Genomic DNA, 15455 nt, shown 5'->3' with positions numbered 1-15455 from the left:
TCTACTTTAGTTTAGTCATATTTTCATTTTCATTTGGCATCACTAGCAATTCCAAGTCTCAATGGATTGCCCAAAGTGTAATGGGAAATGACAACACGATATTAATGAAATTCAAGAAATACTTCAGAGGAAGGAAACACATATTAATGATAATGGAAGCCTAATACTCTCTTTGACAACTTCAGCTCATAATCATGAACATCAATGCGGGAACATTTACTTGCATATATTTAAATTCCCAAATTTATATTGAGCGCATGATTTAAAATATGGACAATGCTATTGCGTTATTGAGAATAATGTATATATCTTTTTTTAAATTACTATATGGGTATGTTTATGTATTTATTTGTGATTATTTAAATTTCTGAGTATTGTGAGTAATACAAATGAAATTTTATATGCTCCATATTTTTCAGACTTCAATTCTTTTTTTTTTTTTTAATTTCAAACTTTTCCAAACATCCCCCTTTGAACCTTCTCAACTTTTCAAACCTGGTAAGTATGGAAAACATTATTTGTTGTATTATATTGTTGCTATAGCTTATTATTTTGCACGGTTACTTTATATTTACTTGGAAATAAAAGGATGTTATGGCATTTTGGTACAAATGGGCCATGTGTTAGGAATAATATTGAGAGAGAGGGAGGAGGGTGGGGGGGAGTGAATCAATATATACAAGTCAATAAATTTTTCATTTCATAATCAAATTTATATACGCTACTTCAGTGAAGGTAACTCACGTGTACACGCAACTATTCTTAAGGCAACCAACATATATCCAGTGAACTTATGATTTAATTAATTCATAATATGTTGATCTTTAATCAATGCATCAGTACTTTGTTAACCATTTAAATAGTAACCATGTGCAGTAATAACAAAATAAATCATCACACATAAGCAACACACATGAACACCAAGATTTAAGGTGGAAACCCATTGCGGGAGAAAAACCACCTGCTTTTGTCATCTCTATTTGGTTTTAATATAAGAAAAACCAGTTTAAAATCTTGCACTGGTGCAGACTCATACCAGTATGCAGGCACCCACCTGCAGAAGGCTACAACCTTCTCTCATTCTCTAGCTTCTACTGGAAGGGCGTTACAACCCCCTAGCTCTTGTACTAGCATATATGTTTACTAATTCGTAGGCACCGGCCTACAAAAGGCTCCAACTTTCACTCGTTCTCCAGCTATTATTAGAAGGGAGCTCCAACCCCCTGACTCTTGTACTGGCCGATATGTTTACCAGTATTAGGCGCCAACCTATAGAAGGCTACGACCTTCTCTCTTCCTCCAGGGACCATGTTTCATTAATTTTCAGATCAGATACTCTTGGTATACAACAACACAATATGAAGGCCACGTTTCATCCAGTTTTCATACTGGACCCATCAACAACATTAAAGCTCAATATCACTCACCACTACAATACAACCAATCACTAAAAACCCATCAACACTGAAGCAAATCAAAATCAATCAATCTGAACAATCAGATCACTGTCACCAGAGCACAAATCAGAACCCAGAACTCTGCATCAACAACCAGAACCAACTGCAACTTCAAACATCATATCTCATAATGTATACACTACTTTGAAGTACCGAAACAACGTGTATATGCACCTTCACCAAGGCGAACCAACATATAGATATGCAAATACTAACTTAAAAACTTCACAGCTATTCCAGACTTTAGTCATACCCAGATCATAACATTTACAGAATAAAACATGTGTTAGAATTCAGATCTAGACTATCCATGATCATACCACATAATTATAATTCATTTAAGGTCTTATGATCCTAATCCATCATTAGATCTCATCCATTATCAACCCCTTAGGTGCATCCTTAGTTTAGATCAAGAAAAGCACCAGAAACCCATAACATGCATATTTTCTTTTGATCTAACTCTTCATAAGATATTCATTACTTGCACACCTTAGTCCTTTGATATTCTCCTCCTTATATACTTAGATCCTTTGTCAATACCTCAGACCAAAACCATAGTTATGATGCTGGTATTGTATGATGGTATCAAGATTCTTTACCCCGCTCATTACCATGGGTCAATACCATGGTAGCAACCCCTGGTATTCATTATCCTTGATTTTCATCCCATACGTGCTTTTCTTTCTATGAAAGTGTATGTATACGTATACGCTCCTTTTGTTCTGTGGACCCGTGTGTATACGCTTCCGGATGAAGAAGTTATGACTTTTTGAAGAAAGGTTGTTGAAGATGCCGACAAAGTGCGTGAATGTGCGGAAATGAATGATAATGTTATATTTAAAAAATAATCCGCCCCTTTCCAAACTTAATCTAGTTAGCTCACTTTATTTTTTTTTTATGTGACACTTTTATAAATAAGTGAAAGTCACTTTTACAATGGTAATTTATGAGCTACCCACTAAATTGTAACTTAAATAAAAGATAAAGAGACTTTAGAATTATAAGTGACTCACTTTTTATAATGGGTGAGAACACTTTTTCATAAAGTAACTTTAAAACATAAGTTACATGTACTTTTTGAAAAAGTAACTCAACAGAAAGAAAGACTTGAACTCAAGACCTCTATTATCATAAAGTAACTTTGGACCAAGTGAACTAGTTTAAAAGGTTAGTAATTTTTGGAAAAGAGGAAGGTGGTTTTTGTTTTTGTTTGGTTTTTTTTTTTTAGCCGTTGAAACTTTGGGGTGCGTGCTTACCTGAAAAAGCTCTCTTTTTCCTACAAAACAAAAACCACAAAACCCAACACGGACATTTAAAAAAAAAACAAACCTTACGGCTTGAAGTTTGCTTTAGCCGGAAACTAAATATTTTTCTCAATGTTTTTGATTTTCCGAGATCACACTAAGGCGTGGTGGAAAAGAGCATATGCATGAGAAAAATCCTTCCTTTCTGTTTTGGATTTTTCCAGATCGCACAGAGTCGCGGGGCAAAGAGAATACGTAGAAATGGAAGGTATAGATCCAGTAATAAAAAATAGAGAGTTAAATAAACCGAAATAAACAGAGAGATGAATAGCTAGAACTGCAAATAAGGACTGTACACCTCCAGATCTTAAAATGGCGTATCTAGGGCTACCAGAAACCTTTTCACGTGAAACAAAAGGGGTTCCTCATTGGAATAGATGCTCCTCACACAATAGAGCAGTCCACTCAGCTCGAAAAATAGTTAGAAACAATAGATCTAGGAAACGACAGTCAGATGCAGTTGTATCGACTTCAGATTTGGATCACCAATGGATGCGGCCCTCAAATAGCTCTGATACCATGTAGGAATTTACAGGGTAAGTTCCTCAGACAGAACACCAAAGGGCACCACTCACAAACATATCATAGATCAATACACTAGTATTCTTGACGTGGTTAAAACCCTCAAAGAGGGAAACAATCCACGACCTGACCCAACGTGGCCACTTCAGGCAATTTATTAATAAAAGAATGAAAATTTAAATAAGCTTCTCTCATGAACGGTTACTCTACAAATGACCCTCCATGCTATTTAAATAGAGATCATGGACCAATTGGGTGTTAAGCCACGGACCAAGTGTCGGTAATATCGAGGAGAGTATGAACCATCGGATCACTTCATGTCTAGAACATATCGTGACTGTTGGATTGTAAGTTACAAAAGTACATTGTAAAGAAACACATTTTACCTAACTCTATACTAGACTAAGTTATACTTAACTATTTCCTATGTGTCGAAATATCCTAGCATCCCCCCTTAAGAACAACTTGGGATAGTATTGAAGGATGTACAAATATGACACAATAGGAGAAGGAAGGAGGCATTAGAGCCTATCCCCCCTTAGTGACAACTTCTTGAACTCCAACTATAAATCGAAGTTTAGTAAACTTCGCCTATGTGAGAGCCTTTATAAAGACATCTACAACTTGATCATTTTTTGAACAATATTGCACTTCAAGAACATGGTCATGAATGAGCTTTCTGATGAAGTGCATGTGCAGTTCAATGTGTTTTCTGCGCTGATGTTGGAATGGGTCTTTGCATAGCTGAATGGCACTTTGATTATCACACCAAAGTGTAGTTGGATGTTGCTGCTGAAAGCCAAACTCTGGCAGGATCTGACGAAGCCATAGGGCTTCCTTACTAGCTTCTACGACACCCTGATACTCTGCTTCTACTGAATAAAGAGAAATGGCACTTTGTTTCTTGCAAGCCCATGTAATAGGTCCTGAACCAAGAGTGAACACATAACCTGCAGTAGACTTCCGATCATTAGGGTCACCAACCCAATCAGAATCAGTGAAACCAACCAATAGAGGAGATGCTTCTGCACTGTGTTGAAGGCTCGAAAAATTGGGACTCCAACAAGGGGGGTAACCACCTGGTCCAGACCTGAATGCAACTCCTTTTTTGTTTGGAATAGTGGCTCCGACTGGGGATGATGGGAACAGTTTCGCAATCTATTTATGATGTTTGTACTAACGGAATGATGTTTTTCTTTTTTGGGGTTTTATTGGGTGAATACTTGTCCTAAATCTAATCTATCTTCTAACTATCATATGCAATCTATCATAATCAAAGAAAACATCTAACTTTAAACTATCCTTGGAGTAATGTTTACTTATGCGATCTAAAATAATTTCTAAAAGTGATTGATAATAAAAATCATTCAATCACAATAAGAAGAGAATTCATTTAAAAATGATTGTTTTGTTTAAAAATTTAGCTGAAATAATATGAGAAATATATCGCATAAGAGTCATTCACATATTCAGCATAAAGAGTAAGTCATCACCATACAAAAGTGCAATAATAATAACTTAAACATTCAAACTTTCATATATAAATAATTGAAAATGATTTATTGCTTGACACATAAGTAAAAGGCATTAGGAGATAAAAATACCATTTATAATACGTCCTACTCATGAGCTACAACAATATTGATCTATCTTCAAATCACTTAACATCCACTAAGAGTACAAAAGTGCAATTTCAGTAGCAGATATTAAACTCATATAGAAAATAAATCTCGTTCCATTGATTTTATTAAAACCTCCTTAGTGGGGGGCAAAATACACGTTCTGAAGAATGTTTTTGATAAAAATCTGGACCCCTCTCTAAATGCATGAGAGGGGTTTAAATACTACTCTATGAAATCTAAAAATAAATATTACAAAAATAGATGAGGAGGTTTAAATGACCTGCCTCATTTTAAGCAAAAATAAACTAAAACAAAAATAAACTACATCTATGACTAGTCCTGCATCTGATCCTTTAGATCGCAAATATCCAGCATTGGTTCAAGAGTGTCGATTGGCCGACTTCAGCTTTTAATTGTCCTGCAAATATGGCGTTGGTAAGAGCTGGCACTATCTTCTCGGTAGAAGTCATGAGGCACTTCAGGGTCATCCATTGGTTATGTGGTTTTACCAGGTATTGCCAGTGTGTTTCCCAGTTTAATTTTTTTACCTGTTTAATCGCCTCTGCCCTTTCCTCTGCTATTTGTTTCCACATTGTTTGAAACTGTTGTGCCTTTGGAAGGAAACCCGGGGTGGTCTCTGCTACCAAATTGGCCTTGTGCAGATTTTCATTTATGCATTCAATGACACTGTTCGCTGCTACCACTGCATCCTCCATTGCCTGATCTGCTTCCTTTAGCTAAGAATCACATTTTGCGAATAAAATTTCCTTGTGCGTTTCATCAATTCTGGGCATGTCTGCTCTTTTTCCTTCTTCGGATTTCTGCCAGTTCAAGAAGTATGAGACCTTCTTAAAAATTGAATCATATTCAAGTCGTAATTCTACGACTTAATTTGTAATATTATCACTCATTCCGCAATGGGAATTCCATTGCGAAATATTCTGGCATAGTAGTTCTTTGTGTTGCAAGAGCTGGGAATTGAGAGAAAGTGACTCTGTGATAAACTCGCCAATTTTGGGATCATCTTTGTGCAATTCTATTATACCCTGTAACTGCTCTTCTTTACTAGCCAAACTGCTTTGATGTGCCAATTGCATTTGCTGGAAGTCTTGTTGAAGTTTTGCCAACTGTGTTTCCGCTTGTTGATTGATGCTGACTTGCTGCATCTGCTGTTCCAAAAAAAAAATCTTATCTTCCTTTTCTTTAAGTAATAATTGAACTTCTGTTTCCTTATCAATAGTTGTTGAGGCGTAAGCACCTGCTACTTGTGAGAGCCCAGTAAGATTTGCCGATGGGTCTGTAGAGGGGTCTTTCCAACGAACATCCAAAGGTTCATCCTCGGGAGCGAGCATAGAATCCAATTTTCATTTCTTTCTTTGCCTTCTGACAACAGCGTTATGTTGAGGGCTATAAAACACATCTAGAGGAGGAATTTCCTCTATTCTTAGTACAATATCAGATGAGGGATCAATAGGAATGTGCTCCGCTTCCTGAGTGTTGGTAGCCCTTTCTATTACCATCTTCGTAGTCGTCTCTTTTGGATTTGTTGGTGGTTCTATGCTATGTTCATCTGTGTTAAGTATCTTATTAAAATTCTCCCATTCCCCTTCTAGATCAATTATGAGTGGCTTTGTTTGCTTTATAAGAGGAGTGGAAACCTCAGCTTTCTTTTGAGACAAAATCTGTTGATCAGACTTTGCCATAGACTGAGCTATGTCTTTTATTGACTCCTCGCTTTTACTGTGTTCACTCTTGGATTGACCACCAAACTTTTCAAATGGTTCTTTTCCAAAACTTGTTTTGGACTTCTCTTTTGAATCCTCACTTATGCTATCGCTGGGAGTAGGTTCTCTTATTGGTTCGATAAGTAATTGGTCCAATGGGACCTCAGATAACCTCTGTTTTCTGTAATTGTCAAAATTTTGGAGATTTTCTTGGTAAAAAAGAATTCGTGTTATATGCTGAACCTATTTGAAGGTGTTATTCTACAGGAAAAAATCATCAAAGAGATCTTCTTCATGGGAAAATACTTTTATTTTAACCATTGTAGTAAAATTACTTACAACACCAAAGGGATCATATTGCTTCCCCGAGAACTTTGGTAGTTGTAAACATAATACATTATCAACTTCTTTGAAAGCATGACTTAAGTCGTGCAATGCAAATGCTCTGCATATTACAGGAAATTGGGGCCAAATGGACTTCTTGGAATCTTTCAGTACCTTGCTCATTCCCCCCATGCTGCAGGTCTGATAGGCTATCTCCCTAGCCATCAGTTTGTCTGGGACGTAATAAGGTAGCACATGGGGTGCAACAATGCTGCCAAACACTCTGATATAAGTGAACAGTTCTTCCCCAAACCATCTTGCCATGGAGAGAATATCCACCTCAGCTTCTTGGGAAAACCTTGGGGCATCTCTGTTGTAGATATTTTTATGGATCGGGAGTATAACTCCGTGACAAATTTTGAAGAAATGTGGCACAAAATTTGATTCCCACATGACTTTGTGATAAATCTGAATAGGAAGTGGATTATGTGCCGTCCACTTCCATCCCATAATCGGAAATTCGGAAACAAAACAAATAGCATCTATAACATATGCGCTCAAAAAGAATGGAGGGTAAACCATCGAAGCAATGCTTCTCTTTCTTCTGTATTCTAAAATTGTAGCGGCTAAATTATTTGACAAGATTTGGGCCCAATTCATTATTGTGGCATTAATAGCCGCATCCACTAGAGGTAACCATTCTGATGAAAACTTGTTGATGTCTGGTTTTCCAAACAGTCTACATAACATTGCAATGGCAAAACAGTAAGGAGAACAAAGAGAGCCAGTGGCGTACATACCATTTTTATCCTTTTTTAGTCTTTCCTCATTGTTTGACCAGTGCTTTGTGCATTCTGCCAAGTCTTCATTCTCCTTGGTGAACTTCTCGACAAATTGCTTGTTGTAGCTGGCCTGGGGTTCTAGTAAGTGGTACATACGCCTCAAATTGTTTGGAGTAAATGACCCCATGACTTCCTGGCTGGCCGTCTTGAACTCTCTGTCGGATATGTTTGCGTCATCTATAATCCATTTCACCATGTCAGTGTAGGGGAGTATCTTTGGCCTCGCCGCAATGCGGTGTAGAAACGAGCATGCAAGTTCAGTTAGGGATGCTTCAGAAGAGTTGCGTCCATCTGCTGTAACTATAACTTCCATAATTCTCGTCTGTTTTTCCTCTAATAAATGATACATAGCTTCCCACGTAGATATCCCTACGTCTCGACTATAGGTAGTGTCTGTGAATAATGGGGTCATTTCTGTCTTCTCAGACGCGGGAGCCTTGCCTTTCTTCCCCATTTCTTCGTGTATTACGCTCTGTGTGTTCTTCCTGAAAGTTGCAAGCAGAGAGAAAAAATATGATAAAGATGATAGTTAATACAGGAATAATCAATAGAAGGACGAAAATAAGGTGACGAGAGGTCTTTAATTCTAAATCACATCAAAAGATATCAACTTGCGTCAAATAGTCCTTTACATTGATCCTAATCATTTTTAATAAATGACCACTAATGGACCGTTATGCTAAACTTTAATGTTCATAACTTTGCATTGAACGTCAGAAAGTACTTCTCCTAGAACCCTGAGCCCTTCAAACTGCAATAAAAGTGATTTTGCGATTTGCTTCGCAATATCGCAGATTGCTATATCGCAAAACCTGTTCTCATTACAAACCATCGTTACCTGAGCTGCTGCGATATGCGATTTGCGAGATGTTATCGCATTTCGCAATATTTGCTTATGTTTCATAAGGTAGCGCCGCGGTATTGGAATTTTCGATGCGATAAGGTTATAAGCTTCATGATCTCGTGTTCTCGCGGATTGCATTTTCAAGGGAAAACTTCTATAAGGGATATCCACTGTAACCTTTTGCGATGCGAGAGTAGTCTTTTCTAAGGCGGGTTTTTAAAGGTTTTCCTTAATGCTCGTGACTTTCCATTATAATTTTTTTCTTAGGCCTTATCAGGGAAAATTTTAAGAACCCCCCCTAAATTTATAAATATAATAAATGGGCGAATCTCCATGGTATATTGGAAAAATGGAAGGCGATTTTATCAATAATATAATATATATATATAATTTTTTGGCGAATCTCTCACCAGGCATGGCGAATATTTTACTCAATTATAAAATCTTGTAAGATCTTGGCGAGTCTTTCACTAAATAATAAAACTTTGTAAAGTCCTAGTGAATCTTAGCATAGGCTACATGCTGGTTTAATTCCCCCATTTAAATAGGCTACATTCCACGTGAATACCATGGGCCAATACCATGTGCCATTTTGGTGAATACCATGTGCCATTTTTATTTTTATTAATTCTAATATTAGGGTTAATAATGGATTTTTGCATGGTATTAATAATAATCTAGTCCATGGTATTTGTCCCATAGTATTTTGGCCATAGGTTTCACCTAAATATAACCCATTTTTTGAGTGTTCGTAAATATAAGGTGACTTATGGAGTAAATATAAAAAAAATGTTTTATTTGTTTACCATACCTCTCGTTTATTTATATTTTTATTAATTTACCATACCTCTTTTACAAATATGGTATTTGGCCCATAGGATTCACTTAAATAAAACCTCTTTCTTGAGCCTTCATAAATAGAACGAGGGTTATGGACTTATTTACCATACCTCCACTTTACTTATATTTTTATTTGTTTACACCCTTACATGTATATAAGGTGACTTATGGAGTAAATATAAAAAATGTTTTATTTATTTACCATACCTCTCATTTATTTATATTTTTATTAATTTACCATACCTCTTTTATAAATATGGTATTTGGCCCATAGGATTCACTTAAGTAAAACCTATTCTTGAAAATGGGCGAATGGATTCACTTAAATAAAACCTATTCTTGAAAATGGGCGAATGGAAGGTTGTAAGTCCTAATTTCAAGGGCTAAATTTACCTTTTTTACCCTCTCCCTTAAAATAAGGTGGGCTATTTGAGGTGATTTGTAAAAATGTACTATGATACAAAATATTCGCCCACTAAAAATTTAAAACCCCTTAATTTCGCCAAAGGGCGAACATTCGCCCCTAAAATTATCCTTGGGCCTTATGGTCATGTAGCACTTTCTATAAGAAACTCATAGTTTGTGAAGTTTTATGCACTTGGAGTATGAAAAGGTAAATGTCCCTGTTTTAGAAAGTTCCACTTTAACATCTTGTTTTATTCTAAAAACAAAAAGGCAACATTAAATGCTAAGATTTGATTTTTTTTAGAAGGGTCCCCATTTATTAATGTTATTAATAACATTAATAAAAATTGGGGTTGTTGATAGGCACAACAATTGGCGATTCACTTGGAAGAGCCAGTTATCTTTGATGTTTTTTTTTTGAATTTTCTAAAACTTCCAAAATAGAAATGGTTTTGAAAATGAAACTTCATTGTAGAAATATAAGGTAAATGGTGCTATTTATTAATAACAACATCTTGTTCTAACTATCTTTATTCTGATTATCTTTTTCCCAGAGTTAGTTATTTTACTCACATCAGTCATTACTTGGTTGTAAACATGAAAACAAAGACATCTCTTTAGATCAGTTTATGTGTACTCATTTGTCGTAGGTAGAGCCTCTGATGCCAGCAGGCATTCATAGCCTCGATAGGGCTACCTGTTACCCAGCAATGATCCAGTGTCCTACTTGATAAGCATGCAATTTTCAAAGATAAACCCTCATATACACTTATTGCTTTTTCTTTTCTTATTTCTATTTTGATTCTTAAAGAAAAATGTCTTGGTTTGGTGGCCAAAATTGACAGTGCCATTCACTTGGTTTATAACTTAACTGAACAAGTTGGCTTGTGATGTGACCCCTTGTCTTTTGATTGAAAAAATCTCGAGCCATTACCCTGTTTTGATATGTAGTATGGCAATGTCAGTTAGTTATAATCTTTATGATCATGATAAGTCAGCTCTTGATGAGACCTCTTATTCTTTAAGTTTAAAGTGCATAGTTGGATTATTCTTTGAATCTCACAATTTCCTCGAGTGGGGGGGAAGTCATTGGTTCCTTAAGAATTCTTCTGGACGACAATTGTAGAGTTTGAAAAATAGCTTTTCCGCAGAGAATCTTTGTTTTGTTATTGATACCTTTTGTGACTGATGTAAGGAAAACTTCTTCCTAAGGTTGATTTTAACCAAAACTTGTATAGTTGAAACAAAAGAACAGGTAAAATTTTCAGAATGATAGCACTTGACCCTATGTTTCAACAATGGAGATTAATTTTCGTAACCACTCCCACTTATACAAGAGAAAAACAAAATCGAAATGAGACACTATTCTTTTCGTGGAAACCAAAAGTGAGCATCCTCAACCTATTTTATTATCAAAAGAAAACTTAACTAAAAGCTATAATCTACAGAAAATAGAAGAGACCATCTTCTATGGGAAATATTTTTTTAGGATCTGTCCATTAACAGGTAAAGACTCTCTTTTCCCTGCTAAATCTTGTAAAATGAAAGTTGATGGATCGATGAGTTCAACAATCTAGAATGGTCCAAGCCACATCCGTTGCAATTTAGTATGCTTGCCTTTGTCTTCATGGGCTTTAACCCATTTTAATACAAAGTCTCCAAGTTGAAATTTTTTTCTAGAGATCGAGTTTGAATCAAAAGAAGCTTTTATTAATTGTTGATGATGCACGTGGGTAATTCTGGCCTTTTCTCGTTCCTTTTCAAGCTTAAGGATCTGCAATTGTCTTAATTGTAAGGATGAGGAGGGGGTTTCTTCAATGAATTGAACTAAAGCTAAAGAAGGAATAGCTAGATTTATTGGTAAGACCACTTCTTTCCCATAAACTAAATTAAAAGGAGAAGTGCCAATGGAGTTTTTCTGAGTTATTTGATCTACCCAAAGAGCATACATTAAATATTTATGCCAGTTTCTATGATTTTGATCAATAGTCCGTTTGATGATTCTAATAAGGTTTTTGTTTGTTGATTCGGCTAACCCATTCCCTTGCAGATAATAATTAGCAGAATATTTGAGCTTAAAACCTCTTTTGAGAGCAAAATTTGTCATAGCATTACCTGAGAAATATGATGCATTATCAAACATTAAAGCAGAAGGTAAGCCAAACCTGGTGATTATGAATTGATCTATAAATTTGATGATACTCTCAGAGTTGGTTGTCTTGAGTGGAATTGCTTCTACCCATTTGGTAAAGTAGTCGGTAGTCGTAAGGATGTATTTATGTTGTTTAGAAGAATGAGGAATGATCTCACCTATTATATCTAATCTCCATTGTTCAAATGGTTGATCGATGTTGACTGGCTATAATGGAAACGATGGTTTCCTTTGTCTTCCAGTAGCAGTTTGACAAATCTAACATCTCCTTACATAGTTATGTGCATCTTTAAATAAAGTTGGCCAGTAGTAACCAGTGCGCAAGATTTTGTGTGCTGTTGCATCTCTTGCGTAGTGTCCACCTGCTGGTCCATCGTGGAGTTCCTGCAATACCTTTTCTGCTTCAGAATTCTCGAGGCATCTAAGGAGAACATAATCATAATTCATTCTAAACAGTATATCATCAACGATTTGATATTGTTTAGCTTTTAGCCTTAGGGCTCTTTTCTTTGTGTGATTCAAATGTGGGGGAGCATATCCATTTTTAAAGTAGAACCTGATATCAGCATATCTTGATTCAGAGTTGTTTAGGATTACCTCATACATTTGTACTTCACTGTCTGGAGACGACCTTTCTGATATGTGTAATGCTCCTGCCAACATCCTGCAAAAACCTTGACCTTTTACAATATTTGCTGGTTTAATTTCAGCATCATATTCTTGCAGGGTTGTGACCCAATTTGCCCTCTTTTCGCCCACATCCTTTTTTACCAAAAAATTTCTTACAGTTGGAAATGACACTATTATTTTGGTGTGAGTTTTGAGAAGGAAGGTTCTGAAATGTTTGATTGCTTTGAAAACATCATAAGCCTGCTTCTCAATATCAGAGTAATTTAATTCAGCTCCTTTCAAGTTTGAACTGAAGAAGGCAATTGGGGCTTTGGCTTTATCTCGATTTGCTTGTGTGAGTATGGTAGCATACGATTTCTCAGAGGCAAATGTATATAGAGTGAAAGGATTGGAAAAGTTTGGAGTTGCTAGAGATGGAGCATCTATAATTGCTTGTTTTATCAAGCTAAACGCTTCATGTTCTGCATGACCCCATTTGAAGAGAGAGTTTTTCTTTATCATGGCTTGCAGAGGTGACATGATTCTTGAGAAGTCAGGGACAAATCTCTTAACAAAATTGATCTAACCAAGGAAAGACTGCATTGCTTTTTGTTATGGGGTAAAGATATCTCAGAAATTTCCTTAATCCTATCTAGGTCAATATGGATTCCGGATTTGGACACTATGAATCCAAGAAGTTTTCCTTCACTTAACACAAAAAAAAAATATTTTTTGGATTAAGCGAGATTCCATATATTTGACAACGTTGAAAGATCTGTTTTAAGTCTTTGAGATGATTACTGCGTTTTTTGGAATATACTGTTATGTCATCTAAGTAAATCACCACTGACTTGTTCACTAATCCTTTGAACGCAATGTCCATAGCCCTTTGAAACGTGGCACTGACATTGATAAGCCCAAATGGCATCTTTTGATATGCGTAAGTGCCCCATTTCGTTCTAAATGTAGTTTTCAATTGATCATCCAAGTGGACTAAGATTTGATTATACCCTGAAAATCCATCTAAAAAGGACATTAATTCAGACCCTGCAACTGATTGTAATATTTGCTCCATAGGGTGCAATGGAAAATTATCCTTTTGGCAAGCTTTATTGAGATTTCGATAGTCAATACAAATCTGAATATCTCCATTTTTCTTTCTGACTAGGACCAGGTTGGAGACCCATCTGGAATGCCTACCGGAAAAATGATATTGGCTCTTAATAATTTGTTTAATTTGGCTTTCCAGATTAGGATGTATTTTCCTTAATTTCTGATGAACAGGCTTTTCATCAGCAATCATCGGAATTGTATGCTGTATAATCGAAGTGTCATAGGTTTTGAGATCATCATAATTCCAGGAAAAGACACTCTTATATTGTTTCAATAATCGAATGAAAGCTGATTTTTCCTCGGATGTTAGGCCAAGACCTAGGTTGATGTTCTATGGTCTTATGTCTATCTTTAGATTCACTAATTCATATCTCAGAGTTGAACTTTGAAGTTTTGAACTGGTGGAGTGTTTAAATCTATCTTTTAAGTCATATAGGTCCTCTAACTTGACTATGGATTTTGGTATAGTGTTATTGTTGTTTTCTTGTTCCAGTTGTTTGTCATGTTGGTCTTTATCAATTATCTAATTATTGTAAGAGCCTTCTAAAGTCAGAAAACTCACAATATCAGGGTCATTTTTGAAAACTCTCCAGTTGGTAATGTTATCAGGAATAGAGGGTCTAAAGATTAATTCAATCAATAATCTGTCTGGGATATAGTCCTCTTATGGAATAATCTTGGAGGAAACATTAGCAAGGAGATCAACACTAGCATTTTGGAGTCTTGGAATGGATGAAATATTAAATGCTATAAAGTGTGAGGTCAGGTCTTGTACTAAAGATTGATAGTGTTTCAAGTGTCCTGACAGACAATGTATAGTATTTCTTACTTGTTTAATAACAATCTCAGAGTCTCCAAATACTTGCAAGTATTTGATATTAAGCCCGATTGCCTTATATAACCCTTGAACTAATGCTTCATATTCAGCAGTGTTGTTTGTGCAATCGAACTTGAGTCTACATGTTAACATGGTTTTTTCTCCTTTTGGACTAACTAATATACATCCTGCTCCTGATCCATCATTGGATTTAGAACCATCAAAAAATAATTTCCAAAACAAAGTTTTATTTACAAGTTTATCTACAAAATTTATGCATCTAGAAGTGTCCGTCTGAGAGAAATTTTATATTTGAGATAAAACAGAGTTTTCCAAAAAAGGTGAAGTATGAGCGTTGAAATTCCCTAAGAAAGAATCAACAGAATAGTTTCCAATTATGTTGTTGCTGTATGCTATAGGCTCGTTTTCTCCTTCTAACTCTGTCACTATATACTTTTGATGTCTTTCTCGTTAAACATTGATCTGATTAGGTTTTCTGTTGTAGGGGAGCCACATATGAGACCAGTCGCTTGCAAAGTAACCGTGAAGCTTTTCTGACCAATCCTTGCTAATGATTAGTCCATAAAATTCAGGGATGTCTGCGACAAGTATATCGATAACTTGACATACTTTTGGATTTGATGAAAGCCTTATGGTTACTTGATTAAGTTCACCGATGACTTTGACTTGAGACCAATCCAGCTGTACTATTCGTCTGAGGTTGGAAATTTAACTTTGCAAATTTTTTTTTTAGGTAAAATGTTAGATGAGGCACCAGAATCCACCAGACAGTTTTGCAAATTTTTATTGAAAACTTCAAAGGTAAGGATAAATGGCGAAGTATGGGATTTTAATCTTCCCCCAATCAAAGCAATAT

Source organism: Pinus tabuliformis, chromosome 3_2, assembly GCF_031772625.1.
Source record: "Pinus tabuliformis cultivar Carrire ecotype Pingquan chromosome 3_2, CPIR1, whole genome shotgun sequence".
NCBI lineage: Eukaryota > Viridiplantae > Streptophyta > Pinopsida > Pinales > Pinaceae > Pinus > Pinus tabuliformis.
Note: the sequence above shows the minus strand (reverse complement) of the source record.